Source organism: Ictidomys tridecemlineatus, chromosome 4 (assembly GCF_052094955.1).
Source record: "Ictidomys tridecemlineatus isolate mIctTri1 chromosome 4, mIctTri1.hap1, whole genome shotgun sequence".
Classification (NCBI taxonomy): Eukaryota; Metazoa; Chordata; class Mammalia; order Rodentia; family Sciuridae; genus Ictidomys; species Ictidomys tridecemlineatus.
Genome location: NC_135480.1, coordinates 48,950,672 through 48,972,558, shown reverse-complemented (window position 1 = coordinate 48,972,558; position 21,887 = coordinate 48,950,672). Strand labels below are relative to the sequence as shown.

Here is a 21,887-nt window from a genome sequence, read left to right as displayed (position 1 = left end):
AACTTGATTTGGGATATGATGTTTGAAATGAATGGCATCGGTAGATGGAGATAGTGTGGAGGAAAGTGGAGAAGACATCCAACTAGAGGGAATGCTGAGAGGGGACTGTGTGTTTGGAGACTGACTACCAGTTCTACCTGTCTGGTGGTAGGGTCCTCTGGGGAACCCAGGCCAGGTGAGGCTGCAAAGTCAGGGCAGGCCAGTTGGTGCAGGCCTGGTATTCCAGCTATGGAGTTGGGCTGACCTTAGATTCTGGGAGCCTCTGAAGGTTTCTGCCCAGGGGAATGTCATTAAAAAGGTGTGTGTTTAGAGTGATCTCTTTAATCCTTCCTGGTAAACTGTTGCCTATTCAAAGCAACAGGATTGAGACCTGCATGCATTTCTGTGGTGAAAATTGTGGCCTAACAGAAGCTTAGCTACCCAAGCATGTGTTAATAATGAATTGAGTAGGTTATTTTTCCACTCTTTTTTTTTTAAACAAATACTTATTGAGGACCATTTAAATGCCTTTGGTATTCTGGACAGTAGGGATAAGGGGTTGGGTGAATTAAACAGGCCTCTTGTCTTGGAAAGTCTATAATCTAGAGACCCCCATTTCTAAACAAGAAATTATGCCATGTGTTTTACCATGTGTGTTACCAAAGTTCAATGGGAATTGAGAGGAGGGGCTACTTGGCCTGCCTGGGACACTCAGGAGGCTTCCATGGAACAACTATATAATAAATTTGAAGAATAAGTAGGGATTTTCTAGGCAAAGAAACAAACATGGGCACCCTAGGAGAATGGTCATTCAAAACTTAATGCACATTGTGAATGTAAAGAAAATGTCTAAATATTTTCTTTAAAAGCTAAACTTTCTATTTCATTGGCTTTTAGGTGGTGCAGGCTAAAGTGTATGCTTTTGGATCCAACCTCGACTACTCAAATGTGGAATCCTAGGCCTTCATTGGTAAGTTTGTTGGATGCCTTCTTATCAAATTATGCTATTGAGAATTGCAATTTGGCATGAAAGGCAAGGCAGGTATCATTAGCAGGTAGGTGCTCTACAGAAGTTCCCAAGCCTGAACCCTAGAGAAACCTACAGAATAGGTGAAAAGTATACATAGGAGAAGTGGAATTTTTCTGTAGGTTTCTGTGGTAGATGCAGAGAGGGAGACTGGAGGTAAGGATAATCCAGGGTTACAAGGGACAAATACAGTTGTCATCATAGAGAGGCAGAGCTTTGGTTTTGTTTTGAAAATAAAAGTAGTTTGGAAAATTTCCAGGGAAGAGTGGGTTAAAATTTTCAGAGCTTGAGAACATGTGTGTAGGACATGAAGAAAGTGAGCTCAGCCATGGACCCAAAGGAGCAAAAGCTTCATTCAAAGGAGTCTTGGGCAAGAACTTTTTGGCAGGATCTACTGGCATATGATTACTCTAGCCCACAGTTTGTCTATCTGTCTGTCTATCTGTTTCTCTCTCTCTCTCTCTCTCTCTCTCTCTCTCTCTCTCTCTCTCTCATATATATATATATATATATATATATATATATATTTTTTTTTTTTGTAAAGAACCATATGCTAAATATTTCTGGCTTCCTGTTATAGCTATTCAGCTCTGCTTTAGTGGAATGAAAGCAGCCATAGATGATATGTAAATGAATGGGTATGAGTTCATTCCAGCAAAACTTTAGAGAATCAGATGGTGGTCTGGGTTTGGCCTGCATGCTGTAGTTTGTCAACTCCTTTCTAGACCCTGAGTGCCAGGCTAAGGCACTTAGACTTTATCCTGAAGGCAGTAGGAACCCATCTAAGTTATTTTGAGCAAAGAAGTAAAACAACTGAGGTGATGTCTTAGAAATATTCACTTGGTAGCTGGGCAAGAGGCATGGGGCTCTGTTCGAAAGCAATAGCAGCAATCCCTACATGAGGACATATGGCTAATAGTAATGAGATTAAATGAAGTATAGAAGAGATGTTGTCAAGGAGCAACCAATCGCATTTTCAATCTTTTTAAAGACAGGAGTCAAAGAAGATGAAAATTTAAATTTAGTTGGGTTCACATTGGTATCATTGACAGAAGTGTGGATGTTGGGGTTGGAAAGGGATGGTAGATGCATCTGGCTTTAGATGTGTTGAATTCAGGATATCAGGATTCATCCATAGGGAATGTCCAGTAGATAACCACAAATGCAGGATTGAAGCCTAGACTGAGAAGGTGAAGTCTGGATGTTCAGATGGAAGCCATAGTTTTAAATAAGTTGTCTCCAAGATGAGCAGAAGGCTGACTCTGGGGAAATGTGCATAACTTCAGGATGGGAGGAAGAGGGTGGAAGAGACCCAGAGGCCCTGGAGGAGAGAGTCCAAAGAATGGAAGAGATTGGGACAACACAGACCAGACAGAAGGGATCTGAAGGAAAAGTACTGAATTTGTGGCAAGGTGGCCTTGAGGACTGTCATGTCATGAGAGGGGAAGAAGCCAGCTTGCATGGGGTCAGACATCACTGAGAGATAAAGAATGGAGATATTTCTAAAATATACCACTCATGGAGATTGGGGAAGTCAAAGAAGGTAGACATGTAAGATTTAAGTGTTTGCAGGTCAGAGTGACATTTCTTCCCTTTGGAGGCAGGCAGAACATGCTGTGACCAGTTCTTATTGCCTTCTTTGGAGCCAAGCTATGTTTGGAGTTTGTGTGTACACTGGGCTTGTGATTGTGTTCTTAAGGCTCCCTTTGAGGTGTGGTGTTCATAACTCTGCAACAACTTGCACCATGGAATTTGGCCCATGTTTGGACTTTTGCCATGAGACAAGATGTGATCTGTTGGGTAAATAGTTGCATTTACACAAACTGGAGGAAACAATGGAGTGGACCAAAAATTGATATAAATCTTCTTACTGTAGAGTCCTTAAAAGTACGGGGGATTTGAGACAATTCATCAAGTCATTCAATGACGTATCAATTTGTGCTGAGTTTTTCAAGGGTACATTCTGTGGTTTGAATTCTGAGTAGTTTTTTAATTCAGCAGTTGGATACCTAACAGTAAAAGCAATGTGTTAACTGTTGGTATAGTAGGTTAACTGTTGCAGCACTGTTGATGAAACACTCATTGTGTACCAAGTACAGTGCTAAGTGCTCTGTGTGTGTCATTTTATTTCATCTTTACAATGACCTATGATGGGAGATTTAGTGTTCCCATTTCAGCAGTAAGGAAATCAAGTCATTAAGAGGTTGAATAACTGGCCCCAAGGTCACAAGGATTTGAACATAGTTCTATATGACCCCTGGTTTATGCCATTCCCTGTTTTATGTCACCTAAGTCTGGAATATCTCCTCCCACTTACGTAGAGGTAGATTGAGCTCTTCAGGTTAAAAATTGAGAGGCCATAGTGGGTGTTTCCACATCCTAAGAGTCTTTTAAAAGGGTGAAAGAAGCCAAATTGTCCTTCAGTTTGGTGAAAATGGCAGATGGGCTTGGACAGGAAATGTCATCAGAAGGCTTGAGAGGCAGATTCCAACCCTAACTCTATGGCAATTGCAATGTGGTTTTTTGTTTGTTTGTTTGTTTAAATACTTGGTGTTTTTCTAAGCTCTTCTCCAACTTCAAGCCTCAGAGGCAAGGTCTTGTTAGGTCTTCTCACTGCATCCCTCGTGCCTAGAGCAGAATTGGACATGGAGTGTGTATGTTCACTAATTTATCTGTTGCTTCTAATGAACCAGGTAACTTAGGACTCGGTGCTCAGCCTTTGTGTGCCAGGCACTGCTCTCAGTTCCGCAGTTGCAGAGGTGACACAGGACCAGGTCTGTTGTCAGGAGGCAGACACCCTAGGTAGATGAGATGTGTAATGTGACCTCGAGCCCAACCCATGGGGGCCAGAGGAGTTTGGTGTGGGGTGGAGAGCAATGAGACCTATGGAGCTGGGAGGTGGTCAGGAAAGGCCTCTCTGACCAGTGGAGCCAGACAGCAGCAAGCCTGTTGGGGGAAACAGGAAACCTCTGGAGTGACTACAGCTTTCTCAGCTGAGCCCTCAACTTTTCCTTTTTTCCCACTGTTCCCTCCAAACAGGGCTCCCCCTGAGGCCTCATCTCTGGCCTTCCTGTGTGGCTTGATCTGCTGTCTTCTGCTTCTCCTCCAGCCTCACAGACCCTGGCCTCTGAGGCTTGCTTGGCCTGTTCTGTCCTTAGCTGTGGGTTTTGCTTGGTCCCTCTTAGGTCCTCCCTGGTGTTTCCTGGGTGAACTCATCAACTGCTCTCTCTGCCCTGCAGCCTCACTGGCCTGCCTCAGAGTCGGAACCTCACCCAGGACCCGTACCTCAGACTCCTCCCTGCCCTACCCCAAGTGCCCCCTCTGCCTTGCTCCCCAAGGTGCTGGCCTTGGTCTGTGCCCCTTCAGTTGACTCTACTTCAGGAGTCATCCATGACTTGTCCTTCCCCCCGTCTGTCATATTCCACTGAGAACTATGTCCTGAAAAGTCCATCTTCTGATTTTTTTGAGTCATTTTTCTTTTCTTCCCCAACTCCTTTGTTTAGGATTCATTATTTGAAGACATATAGATATATACACACACACATACATATATATATTCATGTATTATATATATTTTTGTTGTTGTTGTTTGTTTTTTACAGTAGCTCCTCCATTGGTCATCCTGCCCCTCTTTATCCTCCTTCATTTCACCACATGCTCTTGTCAACATGTTGTTTCTAACTCACCTACCTCATCATGGTTTTCTTCTATTTAAGACTCTCCAAGGCTCCGGTACTTACAGAATAAAAGCCAAATCCCCTTCCGTGAGCTTTTTTATAACCTGGCTTTTGGCCACCTTCCTCATTCCACTTTTTCCCTAACCCACATTTCCAGCTTCAGCCCAGCCACCAACAGCCATCAGCTCTGGTGGCTTTGCCAGTGCTAGGTCCTCTCCTGGGAACCACCTGACCCCTGCTTCTCATCTAGGTGACTGAGTTCCATTTTCCTCCAGCTCTCCTGTATACTCCTCCCACAACCTGGAGATGACCTTCCTCTTGCCTCCCAGAACACCCTGCAGGGCTGTTACAAAGCACTTATCAGTGTAGTTGTTGACTTTCTTATCTGTAATGCTCAGTAAACTGAACTCCTTAAGAATGGAGAAAACACACACACACACACACACACACACACACACACACACACACAATCTCTCTGTTCCCAGTGCCAGCCTAGTGCACCTGGCTCAGGAAGTATTTGTTGAAAGAGTGAAGATAGCAAAGTCTGTTTGTACAGCCAAACAACAGATTTAAAATGAGATCAGATACACTTGGAATTGGAAGTTCAGTGGCCATTGAGTTTGATGGGGCTAAACCTCTTCTCATCTTTGAGGGCAGGGCAGGTCATTCTACATTTGTGCTTGTGAGACCTCTGGAATGTCACTTCCCTATGACTTCTTAAAATTTTATTTATTTATTTATTGCTCCTATGTTGATAGAATAATAATTGCAATTCAAAATGAAAAATAATCCATCAAGGAATTCTCAGGAATGAGATCCACCTGCCTTGGTTTTAGGCAAATACAAGATTTCTTAAAATAGCTAAAATATTAATTCTTGTCAAACTCTGACAGACCTCCCCCTCCCTGCCCCCAACATAGAATGCAGTTTGGGCTGGAGGATCAGGTTTCCTAGTTGTCCTCTGAGGTGGGGGACACCCAGGGCATCTTTTTCTTTGTTTGGAACCTTATAAAGTCCATAGTGAATGTGCACTGAGGAGCAGCATGAGTAGGAAGGAGTTCTGACCCAGGGATCCCTGGTCAGTGTCCTTATTTCCCATGGGAGCTAGCACATACACCAAGATTGTGGAAAATAAATTCACATTTTCATTGGAAGCATTCATCTTGGTTGTCTTCTTCACTTCCTGTTCTGCAACAGAACTTGTGCCAAGATCACGGCTTTTATTCAGGGGTTTATAGTAAGCTGGGAAGGCCTTCCAAAAGACTCATCTCGTATGGAGGGTCCTGCTGACCAAGAGCCCAGCTTTTCTTGCCTGGAAATTCTTCTGATGCTGCCTTCCCTTGCAAGGGACTTCCCACAGCTGTTTCCTCTGCATGGAAAGCTTTTTCCTCCTGGTTTGCCTGGCTCATGCCTGATTACCCCTCAGATGTCAGCTGATTTGGTGGGAGCCTCCCTTGACTTCCCTGATAGGAAGGCCGGGTCTCAGCCTCACCTTCCCAGCTGCTGGTGGACTACTTACTGTTAAAGTGCTTGGTGGTTAACTACTTCATATTAGGGGTTTGGTAGATGATGGTGGGTGGAGGAGTGTTGTTGTTATCACAAAGACGCCATATGAGAAGACCAGGGCCCCACCTGATGAAATCTCTGGCAAATCAGGGGCTGGTCCCAGGTGCCAGCCTACAGGTGCATGATCTTCACTCATACCCTAAAGACCCTCTGCCACACATCCCAGCAGCCTGTCCTCCTGCACATCCCTAGCGCTCATCACAAAGGTCATCTTATATTTGCATTTATTTGTGTTGTTATTAAAGAATGTTTGTTCCCTGCTGGCAGCCCTGTAAGTCCTGGGATGATAAGAGTACCCATGACTCTAAGTAGGTGCCCCACACAGGGTTGACTGACAGCCTGAGGGAACCACCCACTCACCCATGCTCTTTTACCATGGGAGTCTAGGCAATGGCCATAAAAGAGCCACTGCAGACCCCCACTTCTTGGACTCTCCTGAATGTGTGCCTGGGGATTAACCCTCAGCCTCACTTGGTTCCTGCAACAGGGCTCGCAATGGTAAGGAAACATCTGGGCCACTCTTTTCTTCTCACTCCCTTTGCCCTTTCACTACCCTGCAAGCCCCTTGTTGTCCATCTATAAGGAAATGGACCCTTTTGCCTCCCAGGACAGAGCCAGCTGCTCCTTCTCTGGTGTCTGGACCTTCACACACTCTGAGGATGACTGACAGTAGCGGGTCATAATGACCTTTGTACCTGCCATCCTTGTCCTTCCAGAGCCTGTCAAGATCAGACCAGCCCTGGCCTGTGGTCTCTGTGGCAGGGCAGTTTTCTGGACATCCAGGGCTCAGGTCTCTACAGAAGGGGTAAGGGAGAACCAGAAGTAATTTCCTTAGGAGCAGTTGCTCCATGATGCAGTGTGTAGGTGTGTGTGTGTGTTTATCTTGCATGATGTTTTTACTTGCATCATTTATCACCTTGCTGTATTTCCTTCTCTAATGTGCCACTAGGGATAATAGAAATATAATAGCTCTTGGCTAAATAAATATTTTCTCCTCTCCCAATCCAAGGACACCTTTCCCCACCCCACCCCTGACTTTGGTATCTCAGTGACCTCTTCACCAGTTTTTTGTGCCTGTCAGATCCCTGTGACTGTTTAGATCACAATGATGTGAAAACCCTCTCTAGACTCCAGACAGCTGGGCAGGGACTGGGCAGCAGGGGGAGCCAGGTTTCCCAGGGCACCTCACCAGGCCACCAGGGCCCTCTAAGGGCAGCCTGGCTGAGCTCCAAATGACTCACCCTGTTTTTGAGTGGGAAAAATAAAAACTTAAAAATGGCTTCTGACCAAGTGGGGAAAGTGGACAATGGGGGAAGGAATGTTAGCTAGGCCCTAAGGACATTTGCCAGCAACAAACTGAGATGGGCTTAAAGCACAGATGCCCCCGAGACATCTCCTTCAAAGGGCACTTGGTTGTGGAGGCAGATCCACTTCAGAACATCAGCTACATACACCAGCACAGGGCCCAAGGCACATCACGGGGCTCTCTAAGCCCTTGGGGTCCTCATCTGCAAATGAGATAGGAGGAATGACCTTTATTAAGTTTTTGTTTGAAGGAAATTAAAATGTGCTTAGCACCGTGCCTGACATGTAGAAAATACCAAATACCTAGTATCTGCTATTGTTTTTAAAAGTATTATTGTTGGTAATAATGTAAGACTGGACAAGAGATAAAGCTTAAGATGCACAGTTAAAAGGCCTGATGAGTAAGTGAGATGGCAGAAAAGGGAAGAGCTTTGTGAATCACAGATTATGTCCAGATATTATTAGCACAAATATATATCTGTTGTTGTTTTGGCTTTGGAAAAAATGCATAATCCCAATTTTATGATGTTGAGTCTAAGTTCTCTGTTGTTTTTCTTTTTTGTTGCTGAGGGAGGTTTGTCAGACAGGCCTTTGTTGGAATCTTTCCCAGTGGCTGTGTGACCCACATTGGTGATCCAGGGTGCCAAATGCCTGGACAGCACCTGGCAGAGAGGAGCACTGCAGTGGTTGATGCTATTATTTAAAGATTTTTATGATAAACATTTAATGGGTAATAGAAAGTTCTTATAGGTTCATTGTCAACAAGTTGGGAGCAGTGGCCTGAGTTACTCTTTACTCTGGAACTAAAAATCTCTGCTGTCACAGTAGGGTGCCATTTGCGTATACTTTCACCTGCTGTTGGACATTTGAATTGATTCCAGTTTTTGCCTATTACAAATAAAAATACTATGACCATCCCCACCCCCATACACACACACACACACACACACACACACACACACACACACACACTAAATACACTAAGTTGTTTTCTTCCAAATGTAACATAGATTGCTACAATTGTTTTCACAAGTATCTTTGAAATATTTTCTTAAGAACAATTGCTTGACTTTCTTCTTTTTTCTTTCCATGTAAGACTGGACATTTCCCTGCCCTACTCCATCTTTCTAAGAGTAAACTGAAACAAAATTAGTTATTTAAGAAAAAGTAGATACCCTCAGGCTCAGGTTGAGAAGGCCCCATTGATGGGATGCATCTGGCCTGCCGATGTATTTTGTTCAGTGTTCATGTGTTCTACAACCTCTGAATTAGCAGCTAACATTTAAAAAATTGGTAGGTTTTGTGTAAAAATCCAGGTTCATAGCTCTTCCTGGGAGATTGATCAGTCTGATATCTCTGGGTCTATCTTTCTGTGGCCACGTTGAAGAGTGGTTCCCTCTGCCCTTGCCTTGCACAGTCTCTTTGTGCCTTGCATGGTGGCATGGCCTGTGGGTAATTGAGTTTATAGCCCCTAAGCTACTGTGCGTAATACGTTTCACATTATTTTCATTAGCAACTTTGATCACAGATAGGAAAGTTATTTTACATGTTAAGTTATCATTCATATGATAACCCAAGTTGCCACAGTATTTTAGGCTTTCTTGGATATAGTAGGGTTACCTTTCTCCTCCATGTGGAATTTCATCATTAGGAATTCTTTAATCTTTATTAAGGCTTTTATGTCAACACAAAATGTTGTATAATGCAGAATATAAATGTTGATAGCCACTGTTTAAGGGAGGTTGTAAACAAAGTGAATTGCTTTAATCCAATGTGATTTTGAAAAATATTAGACAGTTATTTTTTTACATTCTCATTAAATTAGTTATAATTTGGCAAAATGGAAGTAGGTGAGGGGTGTGAGATTCTCTTTTCCTTCTGTAGTGTTTCCTTAGACAGACTGGAACCGCTTCCAGCCAGAGAGCAGCCTGCTGTCATGCTCAGAGGGTAGAGCAGCTTCCAACAGGCTGACTCCAGGGGAAGTTTTTTAAAATTGTCATTTTTCCATGAGCTCTTAAGAACTGATTTTTATATTTCTCATCATGACAAGCATATATGCTGTAACAATTCAAACAACTCTGAAATGTGTTAACTAAACAAGGAAGCCTTCTGTGACCCCCATTTTCAAATATTCCCCAAAGCTAACCACTTTCAAGACTTTGTTGTTTATATATTTCTGGACATGCTTCTGTTCCCCAACCTACACTCTGCCCTCATCCCTAACATACATGGTTTTACTTTTTTATAAAAATGGAATCTATGCATACTATTCTGTAATTTTCTTTTTACAACTTTAAATTTTTATATTGATATTTCCAAATTGATATGTAAATGTGTATTTTTTTTACAGTTGTACTCCAGTTATAGATGTATTTTAAGTTTATTTAATCATCCCAGTATTGGTAGACACTTAAGTTGTTTCTGATCTTTTGCCATCGCAGCCATGTCTGTTGTAGAAATTTTTGCACATACCTGTGAACTTTTTTTGCACAAGATTTTCTATGATATAGATCCTAGAAGAGGGGCTTTTGGCTTAAGCCACCTACCATTTAAAATTTGAATCAATATTGCCAAATCACCCTCCAGAAAGACTGTGCCAATTCCCAGGACTATTGTGGCTTCAACACATACACAAAAAGAAAGTTTTAAAACTCACAAATATGCCATAAAATGACATTATTTGTCTTAGAAAACCATTCAAAATATATGAATTGGTGGATTTAACTAAATGATTTCATATCTTGACATTAGTGATGGTTATCATCCTGCAAGGTGACAAAAATGTTTCATAAATGTTGTAATCAATTATTACCTAAGGATACCATTTGTGCCAAGTAGACTTTGGAAGAATAATAGCCAAATCATGGCTTCCATTTTCCTACCATCACGGATCTGACTGATCCTTCCCAACAAGGCCTGAGCCATCAGCACCTCAGCAGAGTCAGCATTGGAAGGGACCAGGGAGGGCCAGATGTTAGGCACAAGAGACCTGGAGAGCAGGGACTCACAAGCAGTGCTGTGTGGCTGGGACAAAGTCTCCTTTACTGAGCTGGTGATGGGGAAAGGAAAGGGAAGTGATGTGGCCACTTTTGTTTGCAGCTTTCTCCTAGAAAATGCTAACATTTACGTTCATGTTTTCAAAGCTTTCAGGAAGGATCTGAAAATTCTTGGTCAGAGGCCCTTACTGATCTCACATGACTGAGAGCTCCTGGCCTAGGCTTTCTGCTTTTCCACAGAAAGGACAGATATGGGAGATGGTTCCTTCATCACTAACTGCATGTGACATTTTGAATTCCATCTTCTCTGGAGACCTTCTGTCTGCTTCTCTGAGATGGTGTTTGCCCTTTGTTTAGCCACAGCTCCTCAGAACTAACCTTCTTTATGAGGCTGCAGTAGATTTGATGCCTAGATCTTCTGGGTGTTATCAGCTTTGTTCGAACCACACTGGGCATTCTGGTCTAGAGGAAAGGGATTTGGAGTCAGACCCTGGTTCAAATCCTGACTTCATCATTTTCACTAGCAGTGTGACCCTTCAGTTGGTAACCTCACCTCTCTGAGCCTCAGTGCTCCCTTCTACAAAATGGGGACGGTATTTCTACCACAGGAACAACTGGAGGAATTTTTATATTTGAAAAGGTGTGTTTCAGATGTTCACCACAGAATTAACACTCTATAGTGTGAGTCCTGTCTCATCTTCCTGAAGTACAGAGAAGGTTCTTTCTTCTCTGGGGATTCTCTAAACTGGTGGCTACTGGCGAGGTCTCTTGGAGTGAGAGGAAGGTTATCCCTTGAGTACTCAATTCATATTCTCAGGAGCTCAGTATTTCACAGAGAAAACTCAAAAGGCAGAGACAGTGTAGAGTGCACAATAATAGGAACTGATTAATAGAAAAACATTAATCCTCCAGATAGAGTAGGGTGGAAAAGATTATCAAGCAAAGAGGGGATGCTGGGCAGAGAAAATAAACCATAAATAACTAAGAGGTGGTTCTATCCATCAGTGATAAAGTAACATTGTTTTTGTTTTGTTCTTTCTGTTTTTTGTTTTGTTTTGTTTTTGTTGTTTTTTTTGTTTTGTTTTGTTTTACTGGGGATTGAAGCCAGGGGTGCTTAACCTCAGAGCCACATCTCCAGCTATTTTTTATATTTTATTTAGAGACTGGGTCTTGCTGAGTTGCTTAGGGCATTGCTAAATTGCTGAGACTGACCTTGAACTCACAATTCTCCTGCCTCAGCCTCCTGCACCACCAGCAGTAACATTGTTTTTTATATACATGTTAACTTCTTTTGACTCTTGCCAACACACTGATACATTCAAATTCAGCTCTTCTCTTTTCACTTTCCTTTTTCTCTCACTCTGCTTTTCCCTTCTCCTACCCCGCCTTAAAATACTCAGCAACTAAAAATTTCTTAAAGAATTTCTTTATGCTTCAGTAAGTCCTCAGAGGATGCTATTTTCTCCTACTAAGACTTTACAAGAGCTTGGATATAGCTCTTTTTTTCCATTCCTTTTTCTACAGTATACATAAGTTCTTTGCTTTTTCAGTGATGATTAGATGTTTGCTGCATGCCAAGCATATATGTCATCCCACTTAGTCCTCAGGACATCAGAACAGCTTTGTGAAATGGGCCGTGCGTTCTTTTGGATAGATGAGGAAACTGAGGCTTAGGTTAATATACTATTACACAGTCGTGAGTCAGGGAGCCACAGTTCAATCCAGGACTCTTTTCCTTATCCTTTGCTGCCTTGCTGAGTGTCCTGCACACAATAGGTAGGCAACAAACCTTTGGGTAAGTGCATGAGAGAACTGCCATCCACCGGTCAGTGTGATCCATGCTGTTGGTTTTGTAATCCACTAGGTGCAGTGACGGCTGCCTAGTTACCTGAATCACACAGCATCATAGTTAAAAAACAAACAAACAAACAAACCACTATTTCCCTTTCCTCTCACTTTTATTTGTAAGATATTTGTTAGCAGAAAGGTCAGACTGTTAAAATGGTATGCTTTGCTTTGTCTCTGCCCATTAAAAGAATGCAGCCAGTGTTCCAAGCATCTGTTCTTCTGGTGACATCTCAGTAACCATGGGCAAATCACAGCCCCTCACCAGAACCATGTTTCTATGGTGCAGTCTGGGACCTCATGGTCCACAGGATCTTGCATGCTAGAGGACCCTGTGTCATGGAGTGAGGCTTTGGAATGTGCTGAACGAATGCAGATGTTGGTGACTGGTGGACCTGGCTGTGAATCTGTATTTCCCAACTCTGTGACCTTGGGTGAATCACCTTCCTCTCTGGTACTCCTTGTCCTCATCTGTGAAGGAGGGCTGATAGGCCCTGCTTCCTAGATTGCTCTCCAGATTAAATGAGAAAGGATGCCGGCTTCCTTCCCTCTGCCTCTGACTCCTGGCGTGTTGGTTTTGCACTCAGTGGGTGTTTCTGTAGTTCAAACCTGAAACACCTCCATCAGGTGCAGAGCTCATGATGTCCTATCATGCCCTGAGCTATCTGTTCAACTCTTAGATTCTAAGTTCTTTTTTATTGTTAAGCAGCTCCTCCAGGGAAGATGTCATTCTACCCCATTGAGCTTCATTAGTGCCTCAGTGGGGACGGCGCCTTATTTTTTTTTTCACCTTTTTTCCCTTGCAGACAGCAGCTGCAGTGTGAGTCAGTTTGCACATATGTCATTTCTTTCGTTCCTCTTTGCAGAGAGGACGACTCCATTCATTTAGTTAACGTTGGCCTAACATGCGCAGGCTTCATGTTAGGTGACATAGGCTAGGCTTACAGCCACTGCCCTAGGCAGGAAAGGGGTAAGTGGCTCAGGTGGCACGTGGGCTGCACCATCACAGAGATATGCACTAGGCTGCTATGAGAGAAGAGAGGGGGACACTGGCTCTGTCTTGGGGAGTCAGAGAGAGCCTTATAGAGAAAAGATGATTTCTGAGTGAGTGTTAAAAGATGAGGAGCATTCTGCTAGCTGTAGAAGTCCAAGAAGAGCACTCCAAGCAGAAGGGACCATAGGACAAAGGCCAGAGTCCTGGTAAAAGGTGACAACTTGGTACATGTCTGCAGTGGGGGCCAAGCGGTGGAGCACCCAAGTTGCCACTATGGTGGTCACCCATTCACTGACAAGCCCCAGCCTGAGCCTTCTTCTTCTTGAGCCCTCAACTCACAAACCCACTGCCCACTCCACAGCTATACTAAGAGGTGTCACAGGAACGCAGACCCAACATACCTAAGCAGAACTCTTAATTTGATCTTAAAAAGAAAAAACAACCTTTCTGCTCCACAGTTTTCCCCATCTTATGTGACACCACCCAGGCCCGAAAGGAAAGCCTCATCAGTGATACTGCTCTTCCTTCATTCCCCCACGCTGCCTGAGTGCAGTTCTTGACGACACTCCCTTCACCGAACACCCCAGAAGCCACCGCTCCTCTCCACCTCATATCAACCTCTTGCTCTCGGTGGGTCTCTCCACTTCTCCCTGGCCTCATTCCCCAAAAGGCAAAGCCAGCTTTTCCAAAGAAGAGAAGTGCTTATCACTTTCTTCCTCAGAACTCTAGTGGCTTCCTGGCATCCTTGGAGTAGATTCTGAACTTCTGGCTATGGCTGCCAGCCCCCTTCACGTCTCTGTTCTCTGTCAGCACTCGCTGCTTTGCTTACACACTTCAGCCACTCTGCCTTTCTTGCTGCTTCTCTTTCTTGCCCTGGGCCTTTGCGCTTGCTCTCCTCAGCCTGCATTGCTCTTTCCCGAACATCTTTGCCTGGCTTACCCCCACTCCACTCTGGTCTGCTTAAGTGCTGTCTCTCACCTGTCTACCAGAAGCACCCCTCTGTCGCCAACCTCAGCAAACACTCCGTTCTTTTGCCGTGCTTTATTTTTCTTCACTAGCACCCATCACTACCTGACTTTATATTATATACCTGTCTTATATTATTCACTGTTTAGCTTCACTTGGATGTAAATCCACGAGGAGGGGCCTGGTCTTATCCATTGCACACACCACTCCAGAGCCTGAAACTGAGCCTGGCACATAGATGGTGATCATGAAACATTAGATGGGTGATGAACAAATGAAAGAGTTAGCGCATGGCTGCGTGCAAGCTCAGACTTTGGGATTTATTCCATAGGCTTTGCAAATCTAGTAGACATCTCTCAGGAGGTGAGTGACGTGGTCAGCACTTTTAATTTAGAAAGCCAGCTGGTGGCAGTGCGGGGGCTGGTCTGTGGGAGCGAGGCAGCAGAACTACTTGAGAGGCTGTTAAAATGGTCTAGGAAATTGATGCAGAGCCTGTGCTACAGGAGAGAAGAGGGGGAAGATGATAGGACCTGAAGACCTCTTAGTGTAACTTGGTGTAGTGATTCCTTTATAAAAACGGCAGGAGGGCTAAGCTGGCCCTACTTGGGACGCTTTTCTCACAAGCAAACATAAGCCCTGGGGTGCATGTCTGTGCAGTGCTATTGGTGCTCCAAGGAGCACTGGGAGCTGCCCTGCAGCCTCCCCCACTTGATCTTTCAAGAAGAGTGGGGTCAAGGTGGTGGAATCAATGAGTGTGGCTCTTCCTCCTGCAGATAGGCCCCTTGATCTTCACACATTACAATCCCATGAAGGAGTTCTTTGTTGTAGCGGCTACATTTCTCCTATTTGACTCCAGAGCTGACTTGCTGTAACAAATTATCCCTGTTTTCTTTTCCTCCTTTCTTTTTTTTTTTTTTTAGTCTCTGCCCAGGTTCCAGGCCAGGCTCACTGATAACCAGGGATTCAACATCTGCTTCTCTAAAACATGCCCAGAAGCAAGGCCTTGACCCCTGCAGTCCCAGGCAGTCAGGCCATGGGTGCGCACACACTCCTGGTCTGGGCGTGGCCATGCTGTCAGGTGCTGCTTTTTGAGACTTACTTTCTGGACTTGAATTATTTCTCCTTCTTATAATTTAATCCTTTCCAAGTTTTGATGAAAATCCTTTTGCCTCTAAGTAAATACATTCTTACCCACCTTGCTGAAGTGTTCCTCTGTGTGTCTAATGGGGGGTTTATCATCACAGTCTCTTAAGCCTTGGTCCAGATGCCAGTGATGTTTCCTGACTCCTGTGAAGTGAAACACTGTACCTTCTGTGTATCAGATGCTCACCTCCCACCTCTCCTCTCCCTTCCAGAGGTCCCTGTGATAGAGGGAAGACAGGAGCAGCTGTATTGGAGAGCTTCCTGTGTGCTGGGCACCCTTCACATGTGTTTTGTGTAGTTGCTACAAGTCTGCAGCAGTGAGGATTACTTTCTTTCTTTCCTTCCTTCCTCCTTCCTTCCTTCCTTCCTTCCTTCCTTCCTTCCTTCCTTCCTTCCTTCCTTCCTTCCTTCCTTCCTTCCTTCCTTCCTTCCTTCCTTCCTTCCTTCCTTCCTTCCTTCCTTCCTTCCTTCCTTCCTTCCTTCCTTCCTTCCTTCCTTCCTTCCTTCCTTCCTTCCTTCCTTCCTTCCTTCCTTCCTTCCTTCCTTCCTTCCTTCCTTCCTTCCTTCCTTCCTTCCTTCCTTCCTTCCTTCCTTCCTTCCTTCCTTCCTTCCTTCCTTCCTTCCTTCCTTCCTTCCTTCCTTCCTTCCTTCCTTCCTTCCTTCCTTCCTTCCTTCCTTCCTTCCTTCCTTCCTTCCTTCCTTCCTTCCTTCCTTCCTTCCTTCCTTCCTTCCTTCCTTCCTTCCTTCCTTCCTTCCTTCCTTCCTTCCTTCCTTCCTTCCTTCCTTCCTTCCTTCCTTCCTTCCTTCCTTCCTTCCTTCCTTCCTTCCTTCCTTCCTTCCTTCCTTCCTTCCTTCCTTCCTTCCTTCCTTCCTTCCTTCCTTCCTTCCTTCCTTCCTTCCTTCCTTCCTTCCTTCCTTCCTTCCTTCCTTCCTTCCTTCCTTCCTTCCTTCCTTCCTTCCTTCCTTCCTTCCTTCCTTCCTTCCTTCCTTCCTTCCTTCCTTCCTTCCTTCCTTCCTTCCTTCCTTCCTTCCTTCCTTCCTTCCTTCCTTCCTTCCTTCCTTCCTTCCTTCCTTCCTTCCTTCCTTCCTTCCTTCCTTCCTTCCTTCCTTCCTTCCTTCCTTCCTTCCTTCCTTCCTTCCTTCCTTCCTTCCTTCCTTCCTTCCTTCCTTCCTTCCTTCCTTCCTTGACAGACGAGGAAGCTGAAGCTGGGCAATGCAGTAGAGCTGAGTAGTTAACAGTATGGACTTGGAGCTGAGCAGACCCAGGTTGAGTCCCAACTAGCTGTGGCCCTTGGGAATGCCACTTAATCTCTTTAACTTTCTTTTTCCAGATCTAGAAAGTGGAGATAATATATAGAGAGTTTATAGAGCTGCTGTGAAAATTAAATGAAATAGCATATGCTATTTTGTAAGTACCTAAGTGCTTGATTACTGTGTGTTCGACATCATGCTGTCAGTAAATAACGGCATATTGCAGATACAGTTGTCATTGTCATTGTCGTTATCATCACCATCACTGTCTCTGGGCCACATGGCTAGGATTTAGGTGGAGCCCTGCCTGGTTCCAAAGCCTGTATGTATTCTTTTTCCTGTCTCATACTGTTGCTCACAAGTTCCTCTTGCCTAAGATTCTCTAGTCCCCAAGTTGGCTCCCTGTTCTTTTCTGATCAAGCTATTTTTCCCTCTCAAGGCTACTGGCTCAAGCTAAAGCCCAGCAGTTTCTCCGTTCCCTTTAGCTAAATGCCTCTTTTCATTCTCTGGCTGAGCAGTTTCCAGTTGCTGACTATCTGCGCAAGAGCTTTGACCATTTTCTCTGTCAACACCAACTTGTTTACAGTCAAAGCCAGGGGTCTTCCTGTGAAGCTGTGTAGCTGACACCCTAAATAAAACAGGAACAGCAGCAGAAAGGGTTGGGGTAGATGCTTCTAGTCTTTGGGGGTCACAGATCTCTGTGAGTCTGGAGAAATTTATAGACCCTCTCCCCAGGAAAAATGCACATGTCAAATACTCACAAGTCCAACCCTTGTCATGAAATATTTACCCTGAAATTCCCCCCAGGGATCACAGATGAAAATTTCTGATCCTGAAGGTTAGGTTATGTGCCCTTTTGTCCTCATGCTGCTTCTCATTCGCAATCATGCAGCACTTCACATTTCTGCAGGATGCTGGTAGCTGGCATGCTGTCGGGTATCCCAGTAGCATTTAGAAATACCCGTTTGATTGATAATATTTTCAATTTGCATTTATTTCTCATATTTGAGAAATGTATTCACACAGTAGAAGTTTCCTGGCCATTTGGATGAGATGCACCTGCTGACTCGCACATAAACTTAAGCCATAGCCTGCATCTACCAGAGAGATGGAATAGAGTTTTTTGGCCCCAAACGTCAGACTGAAAGGACTGTTATTTGGATTTATAGATTATAAAGGGGGATTAACTTAGCTTCCACAGAATTTAATGTTCTCAATTCAGGTAAATATAAATATCTGCTTTCTAATTTATACATTTTTGAAATATTAATTTTAAAAAAAGTATGCTGTTTCTTCCTCTCTCTCTCTCTCCTCTCTCTCTCTTTTGTACCAGGGATTGAACCCTGGGGGGTGCTTAACCATATTCCCAGTCCTTTTTTGTTTGTTGGTTATTTTGAGACAGTATCTTGCTAAATTGCTTAAGGCATTGCTAAGTTGCTGAAGCTGCCTTTGAACTTGCAATCCTCCTGCCTCAGCCTCCCAAGCTGCTGGGATTACAGGTGTGCTGAGAATACAGATTCCAAGCACCTTAATTCCTCAATCTCAAACTTGTTCATAGGTCTCTCCTTAGAACCTTTCCATTGAACCATGGAATACGCCTGCTTTTTCTAACAGTGACAGCAATAACAAATGTTATTGCCCCATAAAAGAAGGCCCCAGAATCCTTTCTCCTGCTCTGCTAGGGTGCCAGTGCTTTCCATAGGAGATGGGGCTGGATTTTTATTGTAGAAACTGAATATATTATATAAAATAGATCATTTGATACAAAGCTCTTTATTTCTTTATTATTATTTATTTGGTGCTGGGGGTTGAACCCAGGGATGCTTTACCACTGAGTCACCTCCTCAGCCCTTTCTATTTTTTATTTTGAAACAGGGTCTCGCTAAGTCGTTTAGGGCCTCACTAAGTTACTGAGGCTAGCCTTACTATCCTCCTGCCTCAGCCTTCTGAATTGCTGGGATTACAGACGTGTGCTACTGTATCTGACTACAAAGCTCTTCATGATGAACAAATTTTCCTCCAAAGGTTTTCTTCTTTGCCTTTTCTGAATTATAAGAGCAATGGATGCTCATTACAAAGCCAGGATTAATACTCTTAATGTCTAGTTTAAATTCCAGCTTCATCGGTTATTAGATGCCCAATGCTGGGTAAAATACACACCCTTTCCAAGCCCTGATTTTTCTCATAAGGTGGGAGTTCCAATGGTTTCACCTCATAGCACTGCAGTGAGGTGGAGGGAGCATGTCTGTACATTGCTCCAGAGGTCTGGCATGGATGAGTTTCTTCATGGGCACCTCCTGAGCACCTGCTAAGAGCCAGAGACTGTTTCAGTGGCTCTGGAAATAAGTTAAGAACAAGACAGAATTTCTGTTCTTCTGATGCTCACATTCTAATCAGAGCAGACCCAAGTGCTCGAGATCATGTCAGTAATCAAGGAATTAAAGTCCAGGGTAATATAGGAGTCATAGGAAACACCACTTTAGATTGGTAAGCCAGGAGGGACCTCTCTGAAGAGGATCAATGCTTTGTCCCCCTCCCCATTTCAAGTATTCCAGGTCTCCTGCTTTTAAAAATGCTGCCCAAGTATCTTGGTCCCAGTTTTGATTTTGGAAGATCTGACTCCACAATACACATCAGTTCTCTTTTGGGGGGGTATTTATTCACTAAGGGGCTTCCCATTCAGAGTTGAGTTCTTGAAGTGTGTTACGTCTCAGGGCCTGTGAAGATCTTGAGTGCTCCTCTTGGACTACTCATCCAGCAAGCCAACAGTGAATGAAGAGCCTCCTGTTGGGAGGGAGAGTGATTTGTTTCTAGCCAAGGCCCATTTTGCTCAATGCTGCTTTGAGCATTCTGGTTACTAAGGAGCTGGAAGTGATTTCTCTCTCAGTTCGAATGTAGCATGCTGCAATCTCCTGATTATCTGCTTGCAGTTCTTTAAGGGTTTGTTGAGGCCACACAAAAGCTGGGTGGATGGGCAGTCTCAACTTGTGCACTGGTATTTGATCCTAAGAGCTATAAACCCAACACCCAATGCCAACCACATTTCCCCTATTGAGGTGTGGTAAGGACTTTTAAACAGCCGTTTCAGCCTGCTGCTTTGAGCAGCAGTAACCCAAGCTGTTTTGTGCAGAAGCTATTTAGAAGGGCAGGCTGCATCCAACTCACCTATCATGTCGATAGTTGACCTACTTTTGTTTGACCTTGATTTGTGCAACACAATTAGAGAAGCTGGTCATAAATGCACTTCTACCAGATTTTAGTTCAACATGTGACAGCCCGAGATCTTAAACACACACATGACCCAGACAGATGGACAAGGTGGTTAGTTTTTCACTAACCTCTGAATTGTAATTCTATCACAAGGAAAAGCCTTAATTTCAAGAACGTGGGACAATTATTTGAGACTAGATACGATGCCAAAGCAGCAGGCCTTGGTTCCTTGCTACAGGGCAGCTTAATCAGGAAGTGGCCTAGATGGCTGCCTTTCAAGTAGGTCCTTGCAGTAGCTTGGCAACAGGCACAGGGTCATAATTGGAAGAATTTGGCTCTGAGTGTCTGTGGGTGTTTACAGTGCACTATAGGGCAGGGCTTCTCTTATTTATAGAATATTTTGAGCAACAAGCGGCAGAAGGCTGAAAAGCCACTAAATCTCGATTTATTTTTAACAAATTCCATTTTTCCCCTCATCCCAGAAGGAGGACTGAGTTATTAAAAAACAGTAAAAAATACATCATTGCAGAGCATGCCATATCTAATTATGGGGTTGCCAACGTCGGCCTGTAGCCACATTTTAAGGGCTTTGTAAATCAGCCATCCATTCAATCTGCGAACTTATATGACTCCTATTCTTCATTTAGATGTAGAACAAAATCATTGGCAAGTAAGGGCTGATCAGAAAAAGTTCTTCCCGTCTAAATTAGGAGATGGAAGGTATAAATATAGAATAGTGTACTTATGTTCTCAAAGGGAGATAAAATCATTCTTCATTGTCCATTATGCTTAGCTGCACAAACATGCATCCTGGAGCACTGAATACCCACTTTAGGATTCTCACTCATCGCAATGGCGGATCTGTGCCACCCACAGGAGCAGTGTTGTGCTGTCTCGCTGAGCCCAGCCCTGAGTTATTACTCCCGTAGTCAGGAAAAGGCATGAATTTGTGCATTATGCCTGTGTTCTTGTGGTGCATTAGAGCTAGATTAGACTACCGAGGCCTATGGTTCAACTCTACCTTACTAAAAGTGGGAAGCTGAGTTTCAGAGATGGGAATATTGCCCAGGGTCTCACGGGGAGTCACTGTGAGGTTGTTTTGGAACAGTGGTCTGTGTTTTCCCTGTGTCCTTGGGAAACAGTGGATTAAACAGATCTTATTTCTACACTTTAGGGGTCCATGGACTCAGAAGACACAGACACTGAGATGGTCCAATAGTGGCCATACCAAAAGTAAACCAAGTCTCATGTGTTCAACAGGTTCCTTAAGTGGTAGAGAGGGTGGGAATGGGGAGTTTTGTCATCTGTGTGTTGGATACCAAGGCAAAGGTGACATTGGTTGATCTCTGGTCCACTTGGAGAAGTTTTACAGTTGCTATTAAGGTCCCTGGTGGGAAAAGGTGCAAAATGTTTGCTGAGTTGGAGGAGGAAGGGAAGTATGGTACGGCAAGTGGTGGGTGGCAGTGAAAATGAGCTGTGGGACTGGATTGTTGAGGGGATTTCCTAGGAAATCAGAAGGGAGGAAAGAACTGGGGCTCAGGCCAGGGGCTGGCAGCCTGAGTTCTGTGGAATGCACTGCCCCTTACTGGGATAGTATGGAGGTGGCCTGAGTGATCCTGGTGGCCTTGTTTCTGACTCTGGCAGCCAGTGCTACATGTTAGAGCCGGCATATGAGGTAGAACCTATGTCCCTTTTTTGCCCTGGGCTATATGTGGTCAAGTTCCTTGGGCCAGAGGGGCTTTGGGTTCTCATTCTCCTCCTGGGGTATGGAGGGGCAGACTGATCTCAGGAAACCTTCATGGGGGAGGATGGACTGTGGAATCACCGCCTGGTGGTGCTGGAGACCAGTGGTTTTGGAGGATGTGAGTAGGCCAGGCAGGGGCAGATCTGGGCCTAAACTAAGGCTATAGCAGTCAGCCGGGAGAGGA

General features: G+C 44.2%; 1 protein-coding gene across 15 annotated transcripts in view; it reads left to right on the top strand.

Annotated features, from left to right (window-relative positions):
• Positions 1 to 21,887, top strand: part of Bmal1 (basic helix-loop-helix ARNT like 1) — a 98,819-nt gene that overhangs the window by 26,308 nt on the left and 50,624 nt on the right. For all 15 annotated transcript variants that reach the window (XM_078046458.1, XM_078046457.1, XM_078046455.1 and 12 more), the window contains exon 2: positions 877 to 949. The gene's annotated coding sequence lies outside the window, so the exon portion shown is untranslated. The remainder of the gene's footprint in view (positions 1 to 876; positions 950 to 21,887) is intronic.